General features: G+C 46.8%; 1 protein-coding gene across 2 annotated transcripts in view; it reads right to left on the reverse strand.

Moving 5' to 3' along the window:
• Tgfbr2 (transforming growth factor beta receptor 2) overlaps positions 1-24,274 on the reverse strand; it is a 96,657-nt gene that overhangs the window by 48,848 nt on the left and 23,535 nt on the right. The gene's annotated exons all lie outside the window — the stretch shown is intronic.

Here is a 24,274-nt window from a genome sequence, read left to right on the forward strand (position 1 = left end):
TCGGGCTTTGTCCATGACAGGCATAAAGCGTGAATTCTACAAAAACCTTATCAATAAAGACACAGATTGGCCCACTGCCCTGGTGTTCCAAGTTCTTCTGAAGAAAGTTTGTTCTGCTGGGGTTGGATATGTTGCTCAGTTCCTAGAGTATTTGCCTGACTATCAAGAAACTCAGAGTTCCATCCTCAGCACTGTGTAAGCTGGGCATGGAGGTGCTCACTCATGATCAAAGCACTTAGGAAGTAGAGGACAGAAGGTCACGAGTTGAAGGTTATCCTCTGCTGTATAGTGAGGTTGAAGCCAGTCCAGGCTACATGAGACCCTGTCTAAACTAACTAACTAACTAAATAAATAAATAAATAAAACAGACCAGGGTGAGGGGAACAAAATGGAGGTGGGCGCATAAGACAGAGGCACCAGAAAAGGGTCATCACCCCAGTGGGCAGAGAGGTCACCACCAAAGTGAAACACCAAGTGGTAGAAACTGAAGGAAGGATTGAACTGATGGCTCCCATCCTGCCACATCCTCCAAGGTGAGGAATTAAGGGTGAGTGAGCTGGGGTGACTGCAGTGGGGGCCTGTGGTCACAGAGGTGGCAGGCCACTAGCAGGTCCTTGAGGTGGAGTCAGTTGTCCACCTAGAGGCAATGGAGCAGGGGCGGAAGGCCCTGGTGGAACCATCCCTTGTGCAAAGGCCCTGACAGTTCTCGAGGTGTAGGCTAGGAACAAGATGGATGGTCTTATGTCTTTCCAGATTCGCACTCCCCACACTTGGTCTGCTCTCTCGTGTTCCCCCATTGACCTCTGCCCCTCTCCACTGCCCTACCCTACGTGGAAAACTGATTGCACCTTAAGGATCCACCAGTGGCCTAGCACCTCTTTGACCACATCCCCTCACACTGCCACTTGCTCACCCCTTACTCCTTACATTGGAGGCTACGGCAGCCTTTAGGGAAACATTAGTTAACTTTTAGTGTCTATTTCGACATCTTTGTCACCCTTTTTGGTCTCTGATTAAATGACACCCTTCATCCTAAAATGACCACTAGTGACTACCACAGGATTCTGTTTTATTGTTGGCCAAGCTCTTGGGTCACACACTTCCCTCTAACCTGTCACCAACACGGAAGTTCCAGGAGTCTCAGTCTGCCTTGTTTAAACACAGCGTCTCCGGTGCGTGACGAGGCACCTGCCCTATAGACAGCATCTACTTCAGTACCTTTTCTCGCTGCTGGCCAGACACCTGGCAAGCAGCAACTTAAGAAAGGGGGGTTTATTCGGGCTCACATTTTGAGGGGACAGTCCACCACGGTGAGGAAGCATGGCAGCAGACATGGGAGGCGGCTGGTCAGGTTTGTATGCAGTTGGTAAGCAGAGAGGAATGGAGCTTATTAGAAACATGGCTCAGAGTTGATGGAGCAAGACAAAGCTGTTACGGATTCAACCAAACAGAGGAGATCAACTAGTGTTCTCTGTTGCACTGAGATTAGACCCTTGGATTGCAAGTGGCTGTAGGACAGATGCTGGCCCGAGGAACTGGGAGGGATTTCTCTAAGAGGTCCTCTGGGAGAGGCCTGAGAAGGGCGCCGTGTACTCTCCCTGCACTCGCTTGTCCTGCCCAGAGGGTACCAGCTTCAGTGGCCCCAGTCACTCTCCCTGATGTGAGTTTTAGATTTCTGTCCTTAACGTTTCACCCTGTGACCTTTTTTGTTGCTTGGGCACAACACCTGCTTCCTGGGTCTCTAAAAATACAAGCTTATGTAGTTAAGATCTGCTTTCTTGTGGTGACAGTAAACACAGAAGGGAAGAAAGCGAGCCCATTCATCCCTCTCAGGTCTCTAGTTCATTTCAGGAAGTATATTTTTAGGTAAGCAGCTATTTTGAAATCCTCAATGTCTCCCAGCCTGTTCTGCTTAGCTAAAAATATAGGCATCAAGAGCCCGGAGCCTTGTTTAAATTTGGTACCAACACAACAATGGATATACTTTTTTCAGCAATGGTTATGTTTGGATCCACTTGTGAAACAATTCATTTGATCGCTTTAGATTTCCCTATAAGATAATAAAATAAAGAAATAGAAGACTGAATTTTCTACAGTCAGGTTTTTTTTTTTTTCTCTTGGTATTGGCTCTGTTCTAAAACACATTATTTGCTGGTTAGGGGGCTCTGCTTGTCTCCTCAACAGATAATCAAATCTTAAGAGATGGAATCCAGCCTAGCATTTTAAGATCTTAGGGTGGTTATCAGCTTTCTTTTTGTGGACAGGGCAGTGTCAACACAGATGGAGAAACAGCAAAGCCTTGGGTGGCTTTCGGGTGTCCTGATTGAATGGTTCTGGAGGCTAGCCTGGCCATTGGGTTTTGGATTTTTAGTTTTTTTTTCTTGAAGATTGATTTTATTTTTGTGTTAGGTGTGGTGTGCTGAATGAGAATGACCCCCACAGGGTTTTATACTAGAATCCTTGGTTTCCACTTGGTGAAACTGGACCGGTTAGGAGGTTCAGTTCAGTCTGGAGAAACTGGGGGCAGTGGAGGTTTGAAAACTAGCTCATTCCCAGTGTGCTTTCTCAGCCTCCTACTTGTAGATCAAGATGTGGGCTCTCGGCTGCTCCTGCACCATGTCTTTGTTCACTGCCATGGACTCTGACCCTATAAAACCATAAGCCAGATTAAACTCTTTCTTTTATAAGTTGCCATGGTCATGTTTTGTCACAGCAACAGAAAAGTCTCTGTGCTCATGTGGCTGTGGGTTACCTTTGGGAGAGTGAGTTGGAGCCCCTCTGGGGATGGAGTTACAGGTGGTTGTGAGATCCCAGGTATGAGTTCTGGGAACTGAACTCCAGCCCTTGCAATTGAACTGTGCACTCCTAACCACTAACCATCTCTTCAGCCCCAGGTATTGGGAGATTTTGAAGCTACCCAGATGATTCTGATGAGCAGCGGAGACTAAGATCACCGAGACAGAATTAATGGAAATCGGGGAGCTCACAACAAATGCCAAACAAGGGACTGAGTCCGTGACTCGACCTGGCTGGTAGCCAGCTCAAGTTCTGGTTCCCCCAACACCACATAAACAGAACACATGGGTACATGCCTTTCATCCCAGCACCCTGGAGGTGGAGACAGGAGGGACAGAAGTTCAGGATCATCCTTGGTCACACAGGGAGGTCAAGACCAGCATGGGCTCCATTGAGACCCTATCTCAAAACCAAACCAAAAGCAAAACCTACAAACAGTTACACAATGTATGTGGTGCTGAAGGAAAGCCTCTCAACAACGCTGGGAAGAGTTCCCCTGGGAAAATAGCCTGCAAAGACAGGGTCAGCTCATGCTCATCTCCTTTCCCAGGCTGGCCAGTTCCTGGCTAGCAAAGCCTAGACGTGGGAGAGAAGTGACAAAAGTCGGGAGTGACACAGTGGCAAGAAAAGCAGATGAGACTGAGGACAGCAGCCCTGCCAGGCGGGTGTGCTGACGGGGGAAGTGCCTGGGTCTGGGGCCTGGAAAACATACCTAACAGGGAAGAAACAGAAGGGACCATGGAAATACAGGAAAGAATGGAAAGGAAGAAAGAAGGAAGGGAGAGAGAGGAGGAAAAGGGGAAGGGGAGGGAGAGGAGGATAGAGAGAGGAGGAGAGGGAAGGGGAGGGAGAGGAGGGCAGGGAAGGGGAGGGAGAGTAAGGCAGGGGAGGGGAGGGAGAGTAAGGCAGGGGAGGGGAGGGAGAGTAAGGCAGGGGAGGGGAGGGAGAGTAAGGCAGGGGAGGGGAGGGAGAGGAGGGCAGGGGAGAGGAGGGAGAGTAAGGCAGGGGAGAGGAGGAGAGGGAGAGGAGGACAGGGAAGGGGAGGGAGAGGAGGGCAGGGAAGGGGAGGGAGAGTAAGGCAGGGGAGGGGAGGGAGAGTAAGGCAGGGGAGGGGAGGGAGAGGAGGACAGGGAACGGGAGGGAGAGGAGGGCAGGGGAGGGGAGGGAGAGGAGGGCAGGGGAGGGGAGGAGCCTAGGACAGCAATGCACACCACTCTTGATGTATCCCTCTCTCTGCAGCAGTCTGAGCTGACAAGGGCCTAGACATGCACAGATGCAGCATGAATGCTGCCCTGCAAGGAGGCCCAAGGGACAGTATCTCAGCTGAATTTGGGGGAGAAGGCAAACAGCACCCCACACCTCACATTTGGAAGCATGGCATTTGGAGGAGGAGGGCGGTGGGTAAGGTGAATGTGTGTTGCTCAGTGCACTGTGTGTACTAAGAAATAGGCTGGAGTTACAGCACACCATCTCAATATCTGGCTGGGGGCACGCTTTTTTTTTTTTTTTTTTTTTACTTTATCCCACCATTACAACAAAGCAAAAGCTACCACTGTCAAGGTTTGCCCAGGATATTTCCTTTCCTCCTCCTTCTCCTTTACTACCTCCTTGGCTTCCTTTTGTAAACTCAACTTGAGGCACGTCTGCTACAACTCACCCCACCCAGTAATAGCTGTTATAGCTGAGAGAGGACATGCCCACTTTAACAATAACATCAGTCCCCAGAAGCCCATAAACCTTCAGACTTTCCTTTAGGCCAACATCCTCTTTCCTCTATGTGACAGCAGCCCTCGGGGCCTTTGTGAAACTGTGTAGTAAGACAGATATGTTCAGACTACAACACTGTTCACCATCTGTGTGGATCTCAAGTTCTGATAAAAGCTTTATGGGATAGGGAGCAGAGAAACATCAGCTTTGATTCATGTTTCAAGAGGTCCACAGATACCTGGCAGCCTGTAAGCAACAAGTGAAGAATCCCAAGCCTCCCTCTGTGTCCTCAAGTATCCCTAAAGACCTGGTAAGCTCATGAGGATGGGTGGAGACAGTCATACTGGCCATCTCAGTCCATAGGAAGAAACCACACCAGCCACGCCCTTCAGCATCAGGCAGTAATTCCTTATGTATAATCTGTGATACGTCAGGAGCCAAATGGATTATAATGCAAGGAAACACATCTAGAGAAAGAGCTCAGAACAAAGACATAATTCTAAAACCCCCAAGAAACTTCTGGCCTGAGGAGATCAACACAAAGATATAATTCTAAAACCCCCAAGAAACTTCTGGCCTGAGGAGATCAAACATCAGTCCCCAGACCCCGTGTGAAAACACAAAACAATACAACAACAACAAAAACTGGGCATGGTGGCACACAGCTGTCATTCGGTGCTGGAAGGCAGTGACAGGTAGAATCCTGGGGCTCACTGGCCAACCAACTTAGCCTAATTGGTGAGATCCAGAAAAATGAGAGACCTCACTTCTAAAATAAAGCGAACTGGGCCTGAATAACAATACCCAGGGTTATCCTCTGGCCTGCACACACACACACACACACACACACACACACACACACACACACACACACACACACTACATGTGTCTACCTACATATGCCTGTATACCTCCTATGTGCACACACTAAAAAAAAAAAGCCACCATCACCAAGACAACCTAACTTACTCTTCAACAACCTCTAACCAAAATTCAAAATGCCTTCCAATCCGATAGCTGAATTACTCTCCTGTGTTTAGTTAAACAGTCTAATATTAAGGCAACACATTTTAATTGCTACAGATCCACTTATTAGCAGCTGGCCATCCTTAGGGAGTTTTCTACCCTTAGCAGTCAAATTAATTATTCAAAATGTTCTCGAAAAAAGAAGTTCCAGTAAGAGACTCTCTCACCTAGAAAGCCTGACTCTGGCCTGCAAACAGGGACAGCTGTCACAGCATGTGACAGACTCACAAGGCCCACCACATTTCACTTCTCTTCCAACAAGCCCTTGAGTAATAGCAAAACCTTCACCCCAGGTTACACCATCATACTCTCATATTTTCCCCAAACGCGCTGCCTGCAGCCAGAGGCACTAGGTTCTGACCCTGAATGGCGGCATTGACTTCTAGAATAGTCCTGTTGTCTAAGAGTCTATGGTGAGCGGTCTAAGGAGGAGTCAGATTTCTCAGTTAGGAGTAAGATTTCTTGGTCCATGTCTTTGAAATAGTGTCTACCAGTGGCCTGAAAGGTTGGGGGAAATCAGGATTTTACCAAGACTGCTTAACATTTTGCCAGACATGTGTTCATGTAACTGAACTTGGTTCTCCTTATTTATTATAATTGTGTATGTGAGGCGGAGGCACAGCATGTCCTAGCAAGGGCACAGGATAACTTTGTAGACTTAGTTCTCTCTTCCAGTTCTTCACGGGTCTCCGGGATCCAGCTATGATCTTCGGGTTTGTACAAGGACTTATATCCGATGATCCATTTCAACAGCCCTATTCATTCATATAATTCTGAATTCATGCACTCCCCTACTATGGGCCCAGTTTGGGGAGAACCTGACAGCTCATTTACTCCAAAGGCACCTGTGATCTCTGGCTCGGTGCTGTATATTTCAGAATATCATTGCCATTGATGCAGTTAAAGAAAGGCGACGCTTCTCAAAGAATAACTCGCCCCAAGCCGTGAATAGAACTCACTATGCCTCGAAGCTGTGCTTGTCAAATATTAATATGCATAGGAAGCCCTCCAGGGCAATATTGAATCTGCAGGTGTAGGGAGTGCACCCGCTCACAGAGCTGTAGGAGCTGGTGCATCAGACATTTGTAGGGTAGACTGGAGGGATGGAAACCAGACAGGAGCTCGTGCTCAAGTTTCTGGGCAGAGTTCTTCCCCAGGAAACCACAGTGTTCACTCTTCTAGTGTGTAACTGAGTCACATGATGGAGGGCAAGCTCCTGTAGTTAAAACCAACTGACTCCAGCTGCCAATCGCATCTGCAAAATAGCCTCATGACAGCACCAGGACTAAGGTTTCATTTAAAGCTGAATGGGAAATGGGGGACTAAAGCTTGGTCATTAAAGGGCTTGACTAGCAAGCATAGGACTTAAAGTTAGTCCCCAGACCCCATGATTTAAACAAAACAACAACAACAAACCCAAAAAAAAACAACAAAGGAAGAAAGAAAGAAAGAAAGAAAGAAAGAAAGAAAGAGAAAGAAAGGAAGGAAGGAAGGAAGGAAGGAAGGAAGGAAAGAAGAAAGAAAAACGTGGGCAGGGCAGAGCACTGGGGAGGTGGAGGCAGGCATATTCATGGAGCCTGCTAGCCAGTCAGTCTGGCTTATTTGGCAAGCTCCAAACTAGTGAGGGGTGAGGGACCCTATCTCAAACAACAATTTTTTTTAATGTGGGTCTGTCACCTGAGGAATGACACCTTAAGTTGTGTTCTGGCTTACACACACACACACACACACACACACACACACACACACACACACACACACACACACATACACACACACACATACACACACAGGAAGTTCTCCTCTGGGGTAGGAGATCATTGTAGGCAGCATGGAGACTCGCCATTTTCCCCTTTCTCTGTGGATTTTAGAGCTGACAAAATGGAAGGCTGATTCCTTGCATTTCACAGGCGTGTCTCCTCTCACAGATCTTTCCATCTGCTTTTCTCATGAGCTCGGCCTCTTTAAGCGATCCCAGGCCCAGAGGCCAGTTCACCATCTGGCCCCACACTGAAAGACTCACTCTTTGGATGGATTTTAATTGCAGCTGGCATTTCAGAGTCAGACACCCAGGCCACCATCCGGCAGACAGCGATGTGGTTTGCAATGCAGGCAGCTAACACCCACAACTCAGGAGACCAGGTGGGACCAGGCCACGGGCCAGTCACATGACCTCCCACCCAGAGCAAAGAAGCAAGTCAGTGGGAATCAAAAACTCCCTTTTCTACCCACTATGGTGGCCAGTTACTGCAGTCCATCCAACAAATGCAAAAACGCTTCCTCATTGAGTTTTAGGTTTTTTTTTTTTTTTTTTTAAATGTGTTTGACTCCATTTCCCTGTGTAATTAAAATAGTTTGATGTGGGAGAGTGGAGCATGTTTCTTCAGGTGCCAGTGTCCTGTGATTATTAGGCAGCTATTACTTAGCTTACTGGGAAACCATGGAGGCTGCAGGAAGGTACCAGTGGCCAGAGGCATCCATTCATCTTCTTGCACAACTGATTTGTGGTCATAGTACTTTCTTTATTAAGGGGACCAGGTCATAGCACTTTATTAAGTAACAGCTCAGTGAGTAAAGTGTTTGCTTTGCAAAGCATGGGGACCTGAGTTCAACCCTAAGTCCCATGTAAAAAGGCAGAGCACAATGGCACACTTCTGATCCCAGTGCTGGGAGGCAAAGACAGGAAGATGCCTGGGACTTGCTGGTAGCCAGCATAGTCAGCCTACTGGATGATCTGTAGCCACCATAGCCTACTGGGTGATCTGCAGCCAGCATAGCCTACTGGGTGATCTGTAGCCAGCATAGCCTACTGGGTGATCTGTAGCCAGCATAGCCTACTGGGTGATCTGCAGCCAGCATAGCTGCTGGTGATCTGCAGCCAGCAAAGCCTGATGGGTGATCTGTAGCCAGCATAGCCTGCTGGTGATCTGCAGCCAGCAAAGCCTACTGGGTGATCTGTAGCCAGCATAGCCTACTGGGTGATCTGCAGCCAGCAAAGCCTACTGGGTGATCTGCAGCCAGCATAGCCTGCTGGGTGATCCGCAGCCAGCAAAGCCGACTTGGTGATCTGCAGGCCAATGAGAGACCCTGTCTTTAAAAAAGCTGAATGGCGTTCTTTCAGAATGTGGCCCAGAGTTATCTTCTGCTCCCAATATACACACATGAACGTGTATACACATGCAAAATACTTTATTAACACTTTGTTAAACCCTTTCAAGGATGACAGTTAATGCTCTAAAATCTATTTGAAATGCTAGTGCCTTATGTTTCCAGCGTTGTAAGTAAAACAATCTCAACGAATAATGCAAGAATCAAGGGTCATTAAAAACGGGTGGCCCAGCCCCCTGGGGCTGCTCCTCTCTCCCATTGCTGTGAAAGGGAAAGGTTTTAGTAGCAGCTCATGTTCCTGTCATCAGAGAGCAAGGACTTAAAGTCTCTGAACTATATAACTAAGAGAGAAACTCAGGCTACACTGGGCACTGACCTCATTTGCCCTGTTTTGGCAAAGATCATCCAAGTCTGGCATGGTGTGGCTCATGCTTATGTTACCAGCTTAAGAGGTTGAGGTAGGAGGATTGCTGTGAACTTGAAGACAGCCTGAGCTACACAGTAAGTCCCAGGCTAGCCTGGGCTATAGGTTGAGACCTTATTTCAATTTTTTTTTAAGGAGAATGAAAGAAAGAGAGAGGGGAGCAGAGGGAAGGAAATGGAAGATGGGGAGGAAAATTGGAAGGGGGCATTGAAGGAATGGAGGGAGAAAGAAAGAGAGAGAGAGAAAGAGAGAAAGAGGGAGGGAGCGAGGGAGGGAGAGAGGGAGACAGAAAGAGAAAGAATAAGCAAGAAGAAAGAGGGAAAGCGAGATGAAGAAAGAAAAGATGAGCAAGTCAAATCCCACAATGAGCTGGCCACGGTGTGGGGCAGAAACACCCTCACAGAGTGGGTGTAGGCCTGTACTCCTGGCGAGTTGACAGTATCTATGAAAAGAGCAAATGCAAATAGCCTCTCACCTGGCTCTTTCACTTCTAGGCATGCGTTCCACTCACTGACAGTTTCAATGCAACAGCAGCATGTACAAGGCCCCCACAAACAACACAGTAGAGTGGACCAAAAGCAGGAGACAGTCCTGTCTTTGTAAGTGGCACTGCCCAAGCTACAGCACTCAGGGAAAGAAGCAAGATGCAGACAGGGGGACAGAGTGGACACCTGGGCTGGACAACTTCTGCTGCCCTGGGGATGTGCTCTCCACCCCCACTTCCTGCCTCTCTGCTGCAGGAGGCTGCTCTTCATTGGACTATGCTCACTTGTTGGGTATCCTCAAGCTTTCTGGAAGTTTGGCCAATGAGGAGACCCAGTAACTTTACCCAGAGGCAAAGGCAAGTTCTTTTGGAGCATCCTTGCCTAGCTGCATCCCTGGGCAATGGTCCCCAGGTGGCTGAGTCTCTCACCTGAAGGTCACACCGATACTTTAGGGTTGTCCACTACTCATAGGATTGACTGTGGGCAAAAATCAGAGTTACAGAATGCAAGAAGACTGGAAGGGAAGAGGGAAAAGCCGCAATAGAAGTGGACTAACAAAAGCAGACGCCCAGATCGTATCCATTTCAAAAGCACAGTTCATTAGTTGTCTGTAGAGAGATTTGTATAAACTCTATACCTGGTTTAAAATGTCCAAGTTCAAGGCTGATGAATACACCACTTGTAAACCATCTTCCTGTGGCTCCAGCTAAAAGCCACTACGATACAGGTTACTGGAAAGGGGCTCAGTAGAGGGACAGTTGCTTCTGCATGTGCACCCGGGCTTATGGGACTGCTTCTACCAAGAGAATTTGGCTGGGAGGGTTTCAGGAACTTCCATTAATAGCTCATGAATTTAATAGTCTCTGCAGCTCTTTCAAGAAAAGCACATAAACACAAATTTGTATTCACCAAGCAAGTAAATTTAGGGATTAAGGAATAATTATCTGTATTTCAGACAGATAAATCCAATAGGTACTTCAGGGGAAACCCTGGCTGTCCCTGAAGATTTTTAAAAATATATTTGACAAGGACATTTTAAAGAAGCCATTTATAAAAGAAAACAAACTAGGTGAATGGAAAAGTGATCATTTTCTTTTAAGTCCCAAACATCAAATAACTGAACTGGAGTTTCATTTCCCTTCTTCCTTGTTTAGAACCCAAGCAACTCCAAGACCTCTGCAGTACAGTTTCCTGGCTTTCCCTTGGTTTGGAAAATGAAGAGATTTAGATTATCTGGGCATTTGAGGAGAATCTTTCTTCCTCCTCCTCCTCCTCCTCCTCCTCCTCCTCCTCCTCCTCCTTCTCTCTCTCTCTCTCTCTCTCTCTCTCTCTCTCTCTCTCTCTCTCTCTCTCTCTCTCTCTCTCTCTCTCTCCTTTTGGTGTCACAGGTTCCCAAATCAGGACACCATAATGGGGAAAATATTAAAATATTTAAAACAACTCTTAAGGTGGATGGTTCCTAAGGTATGACCATCAATACTGACCTTTGGCCTTTATACACATACACACACACACACACACACACACACACACACACACACACACACACACACACACACACACACAGTGAGAGAGACAGAAAGGCAGAGAGAGACAGAGAGAAGTTTAAAAAAATGACTCTTAGGAGTGTAGCTTGTTACGTAGGTGCTAGAGATTTGAATCATGTCCTCATGCTTGCCCACAGCTCTCTTATCTACTAGACTAAATCCCAAGCCTAAAAGTGGGATTCTTAGACAAGAGATTGGTCCTTGGTCATCATCTCACTTTCTTTAGAAGACGATTATAGTAGAGCAGCACAGTGAAGGAAGCCCAGGCACTCTGAGGACAAAGAATCGCTCTAATTTTCTTTAGGTTCCCATGCTAAAACATTGAATAAAAGCAATTTGGGGAGGAAAGAGTTTATTTCATCTTATACTTCCAGGCTACAGTCATCACTGAGGGAAGTTGGGAGAGAACTCCAAGCAGGAGTGTGAAGGCAGGCCTGTTTGCTATTCCGTGCAGCATTGACTCTGACTGGAGAACTCACTCATATCAGAAACCATGGAGGATGCTGCATGATGTTTTACACAGGTGCATGCCTAGGGATGTTGTCATCCACAGTGGGCTGGGCCCTCCAGCACTAATTAATAGCAAGACAATCTCCCAGAAGCATGCCCACAGACCAACCTGATCTAGGTAGATAATCAACCAGGCTTTCCTCTCAGATGGCTCTAGTCTGTGTCAAGTCCACAAAGTTAACTATACCCAGAGTGATTTCATGCTCAGCATCCACTCAATTTCCTGCAGCATCTATTTCCTGAGCAATGACAAGGTACCTTTCAGGGTTCAGACGGAGAACACACAAGAAGAATGTATGAGAAGGCTCTAAGCATGCCTCAGCCCTCTCTTTGGATAAGTAATGCTCCATACAATAGTCCCTCCATGAGGAAAATTATAGGAAAAAAATGACGAGGGGACTGGCTGGAGAGATGGCTCTGTGATTAAGATCACTTGTTCTTGAAGCAGACCCAGGTTCGATTCCTAGCATTTACAAGGTGGTTCACAATCATTTGTAACTCCAGTCCGGAGGATCTGATGCCCTCTTCTGACCTTCTCTTACCTCCACAGGCACAGGCATACACATGTTACACTTACATACATGCTGCAAAATACTCATACTAATGAAAACAAATAAATCAAAAAATAATTAAAAAAGAATGACAAGATAATGAAGAGCATGGCAAATCTGTCACTGTGTGTTAATGGAAGGCAGCAGTTTAAGGACCCTGACAAATGTTTCTGGAAATTTGAGTGGACAGACAATGGCGGCATAGTATGTTCTATTACTCCTGGTACTTCGAAACACTCAACAGGTAAAATAAAACCATAAATTATGAAGATTCTTCCCAGGTTCAACGGAGAGATGTGCTCAAATGGACTTTAAATGAATCTCCTTCAGTAGAATTGGCCATCCACCACAGGAGGAGCTGAGACAAGAGACCTAGCAACAGCCCAGTGAACCTTGCTGTTGTAGACAGTAGCAGGGCAGAGTATCTGAGCTTGGAGAGGAAGGGGGCTCTGAGCTTAGAGGGGAGGGGTGGCTGAGCTTGGAGAGGAAGGGGGCTCTGAGCTTAGAGGGGAGGGGGGTGTCTGAGCTTGGAGAGGAAGGGGGCTCTGAGCTTAGAGGGGAGGGGGTGGCTGAGCTTGGAGGGGAGGGGTCTCTGAGGTTAGCAGATTAATTAAAGTTTTAGATAGAATATAAAATCATAATTTAGGAAACTAATCCTATGGTCCCATTCTGTCTAGGGGCAGCACAGTGGAAGTTCTAGATAGAACATAAGGCACATCTGGCCCTTCTACAAGGGGCGGCCTCTGTGTCCTAATAAGTATGTGCAAGGGCTTTTAAACAACCCTTCTAGAACCAAAGCAACTGTTTTGAACTGTGCGCAGGCTGTGCCACAGCTCAGCAGTGAAGCACCCACCGCACACACACATGAGGTCCTGAGTACAGTCCCTGGATGCATTTGTCGTCTGTTCGTTTAGATTGTTCACAACCAGCTTGGAACTGACAACTTAAGAACCACGATCGTGAGGTCCTCTACTGACTTCTCGAACATTTATCAGGTGAGAACTGATCTGCTTGGTAACATGCTCATTAGAATGTTGATAATGTAAACAGGACAAGGCAACAATGCACCTTTAAACTGTGGGGTTCCGAAATACTGAAGTGAAGTTATATTGTGTTCAGCTTTCTTAACGAAAGACGTGGATTCACAGCCACCGAGAGACTTGGAAAGAACGCAGGTGACAGACACAGTAGACCATCTTCAGGCATCCAGGTAAGAGGGTTCTGCTCGTCCAGACAGACAGAAAACAACTCGCTACTCTCTCCTCGAGCCATTTCCTTGTATGAAGGCTAACTGAATAATACTGCCTTCTGATTTGCTCTGGAGGAGAGAGGGGCAGCCTGGAAATATAAGCAAGCTAAAGTAGAAAAGGCTCCGAACCGGGCTTTGGGTGCTTGAGCAATTGGCCACTCAACTTTCTGTGTCTTTTCATGAACCAAACAGGTCAGTTGTCTATGAGGATCTTTAAGGTCTGTTTGTTTTGGACAACATTTTCAATTCAACTCCCAAGAGCTAGGAAACGTAAGTGTTTCGGCCCCAGCCAAACAGAATAGGATGCTGTGGATTAGCCTGTAAGAAAAGGGAGCTGGGGAGAGGACTCAGTGGGTAATTGTGCCATGCAAATATAAGGACCTGAGCTTGATTGCTAAAACCCACATAAAAAGGGCAAGTGTGGTGGTGCTGGTTTATAATCCCAGTCCTGGGGAAGAGGAGACAGCAGGTCCCCAGGGCTTGCTGGCCAGCCAGCCTACTGAAGCAGTAAGCCCGGGACTCACAAAACGACGTGAAGCAGGCAAGATGGTTCCACAGATAAAGATGTTTGCTACGAGGCCTGACATCTAGAGTTCAGTGCCTGAGACCCAAGTGGTACAAGGAGAGAGCCAATTCCCAAAGCTGTCCTCTGCCCTCTACTCAGGAGAGCACATACATGCACACACTAACCCATGCACGTACATAGACGAGAAGAAGGGAGGCCATGGAGCCCAAGTGAGTCCTTGTATGTTGTTGTGTTTCCTTTATTCATTGCATAGACTCCCTCTCTACAACGTCCACACCCCCACCCAAGGCTCACATACAAACTGAATCACTGCAACTGAGCATGCTCTCAAGACTAAACTCACAATGTCATTTGGTATCATGAGTTCAGAGGAAGGGAAATTCTTCCAAGTGACAAAGGACCACTTTCCACACAGAGGCTGTAGGCATTTCCTCTGGTTTTGTTTTGTTATTTTTTTTGGGTGTGTGTGTGTGTGTGTGTGTGTGTGTGTGTGTGTGTGTGTTTTGTTTAGTTTTTGTTTTTCCAGGGCAAAGGAGGACGCACCAGTTTAGAGTCAGTCATTCACTGTGAGAATTTCAAACACCCTCAGTCTTAGAAGTGCCAGCGTCCACTTGATGCCATCTGGCCTCAGCTTGAATGTTAAAGAGTGATGAAGCCAGGGCTGATTGCATATAAACATCTAGTTCATAATCAATGAGTTGATTGTGTTTGACGAGTGGCTGCAGAACACTGATGTCTGCTCTCTTGTTTCCCAGAGGCGGGGGGTGTGGTTTAGCAACTTGCTCAAGTTGGCCCAGACAACCAGATGTAAGCATCCTGAGGAAGGATTGTCCACTCCTGGGAAATGATGGTTATTCCAGCCCTGGCTCTACCATCTAATATGGGTTCAATATATTTTTAGTATTAAATTCTAGATTCTGGTTTTATTTTTAATATTTATTTACTGTGTGTGTCCACATGTGGACGTGCATGCCATAGTGCTAACGCAACTGTGAGATTTGGTTTTCTTCTTCCATCACGGAGGCTGACTCCAGGAACAGGCTAGGCAGCAAGCAGCTTTACCCACTGAGCCATCTTACCCAACCATCCCATTTTTGTTGTTATTGTTGTCTTCCTTTGCTTTGTTTGACACAGGGTCTCATGTAGTTCAGGCTGGCCTTGAACACACTATAGAGCAAGGATGACCTTCAACTTCTATTCCTCCTGCCTCTACCTCCAGAGAGCTGGAGTCCCTGGCTGGTGTGCCACTACTTACACCCAGTTTCCAGCAGTTCTGGACTCTCAGAGCTCTTTGTGTGCTAGGGATGCCTTCTACCCACTGGGCCACATCCCCAACCCGTCCAACAAATACCAGTGGAAGTACAAGTCAAAACTGCAGGCGGTGGTGGTGGCATGCGCCTTTAATCCCAGCACTCAGAAGGCAGAGGATGGCTGATCTCTGTGCGTTCAAAGCCAGCCTGGTCTACAGAACAAGTTCCAGAACAGCCAGGGTTACACAGAGAAACCCTGTCTTGAAAAACAAAACAAAACAAAAACCAAACCAAACAAACAAACAAAAAAAAAACCCACAAACTCTTGCTCTTTCTGCACAATCGTTCCCATAGGGCCAAGCACATCCTTTCTGTTCCCCTTCCCCTAATAAACTTTTACAGTGGGAAAAAAAAAAAAAAACAGTCAAAACTGATCGTGAATCCCATTCTTGAATACCACGTAGTCAAGCTGCTCTCCCTCCTCTCAACGCAAATCAAAGGCCAGAGATGCGGTCCTTTCTCAGGAAATGAAAGCAAAGTCAGTTCCTTGTGCGGCCTGGCGTGGTTTTCAGACAATGGTCATTTCCAGCAGTCAAATCTGCTTGACGGGCTGGCCTCGGAAGACAGACTGTGAGTTCAGATCCACCTTGGTTTCTGAGATAACACCGGGCCCTTTGGAACCTTCCCCTGTGTGGTTTCTAAGCAGAGGAAGTGAAAGGAAAAAGAACCGAGTCTCCAGCATTGTTCAGACGTCAAGAAAAGACAACAAAGGGCAGGAAATTTGAAATGAAATTTGAGAATCTGCCCTTAAATTGGGCGATTTTCTTGTTTTCTCCCAGAGTGCTTAGATGAGAAAGTGTGAGCTGATGGCTGCCTTCCCTGGGCATTACTCATTGTCCTGACAGGAAGATGATTTGCAGCATACAGCATAAAGGTCTCTCTGAGGGAAGCAAGTGTGACTTGCAGGAGGGTGCCCTCCAACAGGAATAGTCAGCTACTCACCCCCACCCACCACAAACAAAACAAAGTAAAACAGCAACAACCCAGGAGGATTCCACTAAAGCTGCTGTTCTAGCTCATTTGAGCTGTGCTGGCAAAGTACCCGAGGCTGGCTCATTTATTAAGAATAGAAATGGTGCCAGGCGGTGGTGGTGCACGCCTTTAATCCCAGCACTTGGGAGACAGAGCCAGGCAGATCTCTGTGAGTTCCAGGCCAGCCTGGTCTACAGAGGGAGATCCAGCACAGGCACCAAAACTACACAGAGAAACCCTGTCTTCAAAAAACAAAAAACAACAACAAAGAATAGAAATGTTTATGCAGGCGCCTGTGTGCTTATAAATGTGTGTTCACCTGTGTGTAGCCACATGTATGAAGGACAGAGGACAATCCTGGTGGTTGTTCCTCAGATGACACCCCCACACACACTTATTTGTGACAAGATTTCTCACTGGCCTGAAGCTCACCTATTTGGCTAGGCTGGCTGGATGATGGGCCCCAGAAATTCACCTGTTTCTGCCTCAATGCTAGGATTCCATCACACCCAGGTTTTTAGTTGTTTTAACATGGGTTCTGAGGATTGAACTCAGGACCTCAGGACCTCGTGCTTGCATGTCAAACACTTTATCCATCAACTGAGCTACCACCCCAGCTCTGCTTCAGACCTCTGAAGAAGCCTTTTTATGGAAGCTCTACCATCAACTTAACTTTGACCTTTTCACTTTGACCCTCATTCAGACAACTTGCTCAGGAAACCTATCTCATGCTGGAGAGAGGGTGGCCTTCGGGGCTGGAGGTGACTAAGGAATGTATTTGGGTACGAAGTGTTCTATCAACTTTAACTTAATCGTGTTCTCATCCAGACCAGTCAGGCCACCTGGATCCCAGTTCTCGAGAAGTCCTTTGTAAAAACACGCACCAATATATGCAAAAGAAGTGACTATCGGAAGCCATAGAGAGTGGGCTGAAGGCAGGAGGTGACGAGCCACAGCTTTGGGGCGCACATCCTGTTTTCCCTTCCACTGCAGTGTTCTCACTTCCAAGACCCCCCCCTCTTTGTGCCTTGATTCCAACCTCTGCTCAAATATAACCTTACCACATAGGCTGCTTTTACTTCTTTTACTTTAAATTCTTGCACCTATGTTGTATGTGTGTACAGATATTCTCCTGTGTGTAAGATATTCTCCTGTGTGTACAGATATTCTCCTGTGTGTAAGATATTCTCCTGTGTGTACAGATATTCTCCTGTGTGTAAGATATTCTCATGTGTGTAAGAGATTCTCCTGTGTGTAAGATATTCTCATGTGTGTAAGATATTCTCATGTGTGTAAGATATTCTCCTGTGTGTACAGATATTCTCCTGTGTGTACAGATATTCTCCTGTGTGTACAGATATTCTCCTGTGTGTACAGATATTCTCATGTGTGTACAGATATTCTCATGTGTGTACAGATATTCTCATGTGTGTAAGATATTCTCCTGTGTGTACAGATATTCTCCTGTGTGTACAGATATTCTCCTGTGTGTACAGATATTCTCCTGTGTGTACAGATATTCTCCTGTGTGTAAGATATTCTCCTGTGTGTACAGATATTCTCCTGCATGCACTCGCAGGCTGTGTGTCAGTGTCTGGGGCCTTCCTCTATCAACCTCCACCTAACTTTTGAGTCAGAGTCTCTCCCATCCTTAAGCTCACTGATTTGGCTAGACTCCTGGCCTGCAAGCCCTAGGAATCCTCCTGCATCTGCCTTTCCAGGGCTGAGATTACAGGCTCAGATGCCATGCCCAGTTTTGTGTGTTGGGAAGCAGAAACCAGGTTCCCAAGCTTGAACACTTACAGGATGAGTCATGGCCCCAGGCTATTCCTGATAAACCCTTCTAAATGGTCCTTTCCATTAAATTTGCCTCTGACTTGAATCCATTCTTCAGTTTAAACAGATTTGCTTTAGTTTCCAGCTGTTCTGGGCTTCTCTAACATTGACTGTCCTGCCCTGGTAGCCTCTTAGTGCACACTTGTTGATCGTTCCCCCAAGTCCAACGAAACCTCCTCCCATATCCCATCTTCAGGTGTCAGGAAAAAAAGTCCTTCTCTTCTGCCAAATTCATCTGATCTTCAAAATAAATGAAATCGTATTTATAGTTGTTGCCCAAGGAACTGGAATATGTTCACAGGGGAAATGAGACAATGGTGGGGTGGTGGTGGTGGTGTTAAATCCACATACAAGAGTGTAAATAATCTGTAAAAGATAAGAAGCTCAAGGTTTAAGCAGTCCAAATTAGCAGTGGAGAGAACATTGGGTTAGAAGTCAAGGAGAGTTTCTTTCCTTCAGGAGCTGGCCATGAAGTGGTCAGGCCCTGGAGCCACACGGCAGACAGCCCTCAGAACGGCCTCTGGCAGAGGCCCCTTCCTGAAGTCCTGAGGTCAAGGGCAGGATCCCAAGCTGCAAGGCAGCCAGAATCAAACTACACTTAAGATTAAGATAAGTAAAATCAGGCTGGACACAGTAGCTCAGTGGTAGCAATTACCTCTCACATTTGAGGCCCTCGGTTCAATCCCCAATACTGCCAACATTAAAAAAAAAATAGGTAAATAAAATCACATATTCAGTTCTGTGTCACACTAGCCACTTGTCACATGTGGTCAATAATAGAGAGATTTTCATCAGGAAAAGATCTCCCAGGGGCTGGGGAGACAGCTCACTGGGTCAAGGGTCAAGTGTTCGCTTTGCACGAATGTGGACCAAAGTTCAATCCCCACAACCCATGGAAGAAGGAGGAGGGGGGGGAAGGAGTGGGAGGAGGAGGAGGAGGGGAGGGAGGGAGGAAGAGGAGGAGGAGAAAGAGGAGGAGGAGGAGGAGGAGGAGGCGCCTCCTGTTGGATGGTAATCTCTGTGCTAGGGAAGAGATCCAGGCAGATCCCTGGGGCTTGACAGCCCATCAATCTAGGCCAATGTGGCATGCCTTCCCAAAGCGGACCAGGGTGGTTTAATGTTCCTGGGTTTTAATTCTGACTTCCATATGCTCATGCACATGCATACACATATATACACAGCTGCACACGTGGGCATCTACATGTGCGCACATTCACAACCACTTATATAATCTCTCAGTCAGTCAAAGAACTGTCAACCTAGCAGCCTCAGTTTTCAGGGAGATCTGAAAAGGAAGACTCTCTGGGGTTAAAAATGGCTCCTGGTAGTCATCCTAGCACTGGGAAGCAGGAGGCAAGAAGTTCCAGGCCAGCCTGGGCTGCAGAATGAGACCCTGTCGCAAAACAAACAAGCAAGCAAGCAAATAAAAACAGCAAGAACAAAACAAAACAAAACAAAAAAACAATGATAAACAAAGACGGCGAGAAGAGAGGCCATAGATGTAGGGCAGGGCTGGGAATGGAGCAGAATTCTGGAGAAGGGGGAAGAGCCTGCTCCTGCCTTGGGTGTCATCTATAAAGCACTGCCCCTGGGAAATGTGGCTTGGGTGGTTTGATGGCTCTGGCCTTGGTGTCCCTGGTGGAGCAAAAGCAGAAGACAATTAAGGACAGGGACTAGCATTGCTTGCTAAACCCATAAGCCCTGAGTGGCATGGCCAGAAGGTTCTAATAGTGAGAGAAATGGGCCGACAAGGTCTGCCATGCAACAAGTTGCAACCTGCCAGGGCTGGAGTCAGCTGGCCTAACCTCTCCAAATGCAAATCCCTGGCCCCAAGATAAAAGACTGTTTAAAATAGGGAGGCTTGCCAAGGTATCAAGTAATTCTCGTTAAGCCTCATTTCAATGACAGAAACATAATGCAGAGCTGAGGCTCTGAGATTAAGTTTCCAAAGTCCATAGCAGCCTAGAGCAAGGAAATTAATATTTCAGAGAAAACATTGGCTTTTTTTTTGTAATGCAAGGCTTTTTGTAGGGTTTCAGCCACAGCTTACCAATGCTGCTGAGCTCCCAGGACAGAAAGAGAGGTGAGCAGCTCACAGGGGAAACCCCAAGGCCCCAGGGAAGCCAGTGCTCCACAGGACATGTTGATAAAAGTCAAGCCCAGTTAAAAGCAGGCATTCTTCAGCCCTAGATGTCTCCACCTCCCCTCCACAACCTTTTCCCTCCTTTCCTGTGTCTCCAGGACAGGTTTTTAAAGTTAATATACAAAGCTGCGAGTTTCATCGTGGCTTTCTCATGCAATCAGGCTACCATGCCCTGTTCTAACCCATCCCCTCCCACAGCCTTCCCTGTGCTCCTTCTCATCCCCAACTCTTCCAACCTTTTGCTTTTCTGTCCAGGATGAGTCTGAGCTGTTTATAATCCCATAAACCCCATTACTCTATAGGCAGATGCTGAGACTGGACACACACTCTACTCCCACGAAACAATGCTGTTTTTTCACCTCCGTGTGCGTGTGTGCGTGTGTGCGTGTGTGTGTGTGTGTGTGTGTGTGTGTGTGTGTGTGTGTGTGTGTGCAGAGCATGTGGAGGTCAGGGGACAACTTGGGATGTAGGGCCTGGCCTTCCATCTTGAGGGAAACCAGAAAGCTGCAGAGGATTCTCCTGTCAGACACATGCTGCCGTGACTGTCTTGTTTGTGGTTGCTAGGGAGACTGAACACAGGTCCTCATGCTTGTACAGGAAGCATGTGAGCCTCTGAGCAACCTCTCGAACCCAACAATACTATCCTTAAAGCCCTTCTACAAAGGTGTGTGCCTGTGTGTGTGTGTGTGTGTGTGTGTGTGTGTGTGTTGTGGGCTGTGTGTGTTTGTGTGCATGTGTGTATATGTGTGTGTCATGATATATGTGTGTGGTGTTATGCATGTGTGTGTGTGTGTGTGTGTTTTGTGGTGTGTATGTGTGCATATGTGTGTGAGTGTGTATATGTGTGTGTGGTATATATGTGTATATGTGAGTGGGTGGTGTATGTGCGTGTGTATGTGAATGTGTGGTGTATAGATGTATTGTGAGTGTGTTATGTATATGTGTGTGTGTGGTATGTGTGGTATATGTGAGTGTGTGTGTTGTGGTATGTGTGTACATGTGTGTGTATGTGTGTGTGAGTGTATGGTGTATATGTGGATGTGTGAGTGTGTGGTGTATATGTGTGTGTGGTATGTGTGGTGTATGTGTATATGTGTTGTGGTGTGTGTGTGTGTGTTGCCTACTAACAAGCCCCAGTGATCCCCCATTCTCTGCTTCTCACAGCACTGGGGTTACAAACACATGCAGTCAGCACCACCCAGACTTTTTACAGGGGTGCTAGAGATTTGAACTCAAGTCTGCAAGCCTACCGGCGAGCACTCATAACTCACTGAGTCACTGAGCCATCTCCCTGTGCCACAATACTGTTTTTAGAGCCCTTCACATTGCCAGCTAAAATCCTACATGTCCTGGCTGGACATTCGTTCCTCCAACAAAGCAGGATAGTTAGAGTATACTACTCAACCATGTTACTGTCAGCCTTAGATGACCAGACAGAAGCTGTCTATTATTCTAGGACACAGGAAGAGAGAGGAACAAAGAATTTAATCTGTCCCTCTCATGCCCTCTTAGGATCTAAGAAGAGTGAGATTTGAAAAGATTTCAATAGCCAATGGCTGCATGTCATTTTCAGAGAATGTTTAAAGGGCTGGAGAGATGGCTCAGCCAGTAAAACCCCTGTCCTGCAACCATGACGATCCCGAGTTCGATCCCCAGCACCCACCCACTTAAATAAGAGCAGCAGTACATGCCTGTAATCCCAGCACTGGGGGGCAAAAACAGGAAGCTTTGGGGGCGAGCAGGCCAGCCAGCCTCCCTAAAGGAACCAGCAGGTTCCAGGTTCAGTGAGAGACTCTGCCCCCGTTTCTACCTCCTGCAGATCTCCCAGGTAGGCATCAAGAGCAGGAAATCGCGGCCTCCAGTTCACTATATAGCTAAAGATCACCTTCTCATCCTGGAATCCTCACTCTCCAGAAAGCTGAGGTTACATGCATTTGCTTTCCCACCCAGTTTATGCCTTACTAGGGATGGAAACCAGGGCTTCATACATGTTAGTCAACTGAGCTACACCCCATCTCTGCGGAAGCCGCCATTCTGTGGATGTCTCCAAAATAAAAGAATCTTTATTCTTGCACAGTTCTGTTCTGAAGCCTTGCTCATGTTTTGTTGGAATGTCAATGAATGGAAGCTGCTGATCCCAGGAAATGGTATTTCTCTACTGCGGGACCCTGCCTAAATACCTTGCCATCATTCCTGGACACATACTTATTTGTACTCTCACTGGGTTGGCTGAATCAGTGTTTTTAATCCTGGCTTGCACATCAGAAGCATCTAGGGATTTTTTTTTTTTTTTAAGATTGAGATGCAGCCAAGGCCTTGCTCAGACCAGTGAGCCAGAACTTAGGGGTTGACTCAGGCAGTGCGATTACTTTAAAACTTCTCAGATGATTTAGATGTACAGCCAGGGTTGGAAATTAAATACAGTTCAGCAAAGGACACAGTCTTGGGGCTGGGGAGGAGACTGCTCAGTTGGTTACACTCTTGCTCTGCCAGCACAAGGACCTGAGTTGGACCCTCAGAACCTGTGTAAAGATGCTGGACATGGTGGGGTGGGCTTGTACTCCGGGCTGGAGAGGTGGGAACAGAAGGCCCCCTGGGTTTATTTCTTAGCCAGTCTACCTTACTCGGTGAGCTCCAGGCCAATGAAAGCACCTGTCTCAAAAAGAAGGTAGAAGGCATTTCTAAGGAAGACACTGGAAGTCGTTCTCTGGCCTACAGTGGAATGAACACACATGTGCAGGCACACCCAACCTCACACACATGTATATCCAAATGTTCACACACACATACACACATTAGGAAGTTGGTCTGGAGAGATGGCTCTGCAGTTAAGAGCACTTGCTGTTCTTGCAGAGGACCCAGGTTCTAGTCCCCGCAACAACCACCTGTAACTCCAGATCCACGGGATCCAACGCCCTCTTCTGACCTCCCTGAGCACCAGCCATGCACATGGTACACATACACGCTTGGAGACACAACGCTCATACATGTAAAATAAAATAGATGATTCTAAAAACAATAGCATTTAAAAACATAGATGGGAGGGAGAGAAAGTCTCTACAGAGTGGTAAATTTAACAGACAGAAGTTCATCAGAGCTGGACAGTGAGCAGCTGCCTACAAGCACTTCTCTGAGTGTCTGGATAGCACCTCCAGAGTTCTATGCAGGTGTGGTCTGGCCCAACCCAAACTGTCTTCCTACATGACTCAGCCTCTAATCCTGTTTGGGGATGAGGTAGGTAATATAAGCACATGACTCCAGGGCTGTTTTTCACTGTGAACATTCTTCTTCTCTGAAGAAGATAACTCTGGGCAAATTCTTCAGAATGGGTTCTGCTAGTTGTGATCTTTTGAAATGGTGGAACTCCTTAGCCAGTCCTCACAGAGACTGTAGGACACAAACAGATTCATTTGAAGAAAGACTGGCCTGGAGAATGTCCTGATGAAGCTGAACTTCTCTTTTTAGTTGTTTTGTTGTTGGTGGTTTCTTTGTTTGTTTGTTTCCTTTTCTATAATGTGTCTTGTTTTGGTCAAATCCACCTCCCATGTTCCAACTCTTCTTAAGTCTTTCTCCTATCTCTACCTTATGTCCGCTTTCAGACAGATACATAGAATTAGATAGATGATAGATAGAGATAGATAGAAAGATAGATATAGATAGGTAGATAATAGATGATAGATAGATAGATAGATAGATAGATAGATAGATAGATAGATAGATAGATAGATAGCCAGTTAGTGGATCTGAAGGCATGTGGATGTAGGGCTGTGCACTGTAGCCTGAGAAACACACCATGGGTCTCAGCCCTGAAGAAAGCAACTTCATCACCCCAGCAGTCATCAACTTCCTCTAGCTTCTCCATAGATATGCAGCCCTGTGAGTCCCTTCCCATCCATGAGAAAGATGAACTTCCGTAATGTCTCTTAGGCCAGTGAGATGGCTCGGTGGGTCAAGGTGGTTATCTCCAAGCCTGATGACCTGAGTTCCAGCACCAGGAAGGATAGCAAAAAGAGAGAAAAAACTAACTTCCAAAAGTTTTGCATTTGTCTTCTGACCTACACATGCATGTGGACACATGTGTACC

The sequence above is a fragment of the Peromyscus californicus genome, unplaced genomic scaffold (genome assembly GCF_007827085.1).
Source record: "Peromyscus californicus insignis strain IS unplaced genomic scaffold, ASM782708v3 Scaffold_11__1_contigs__length_118956290, whole genome shotgun sequence".
NCBI classification, from domain to species: Eukaryota; Metazoa; Chordata; class Mammalia; order Rodentia; family Cricetidae; genus Peromyscus; species Peromyscus californicus.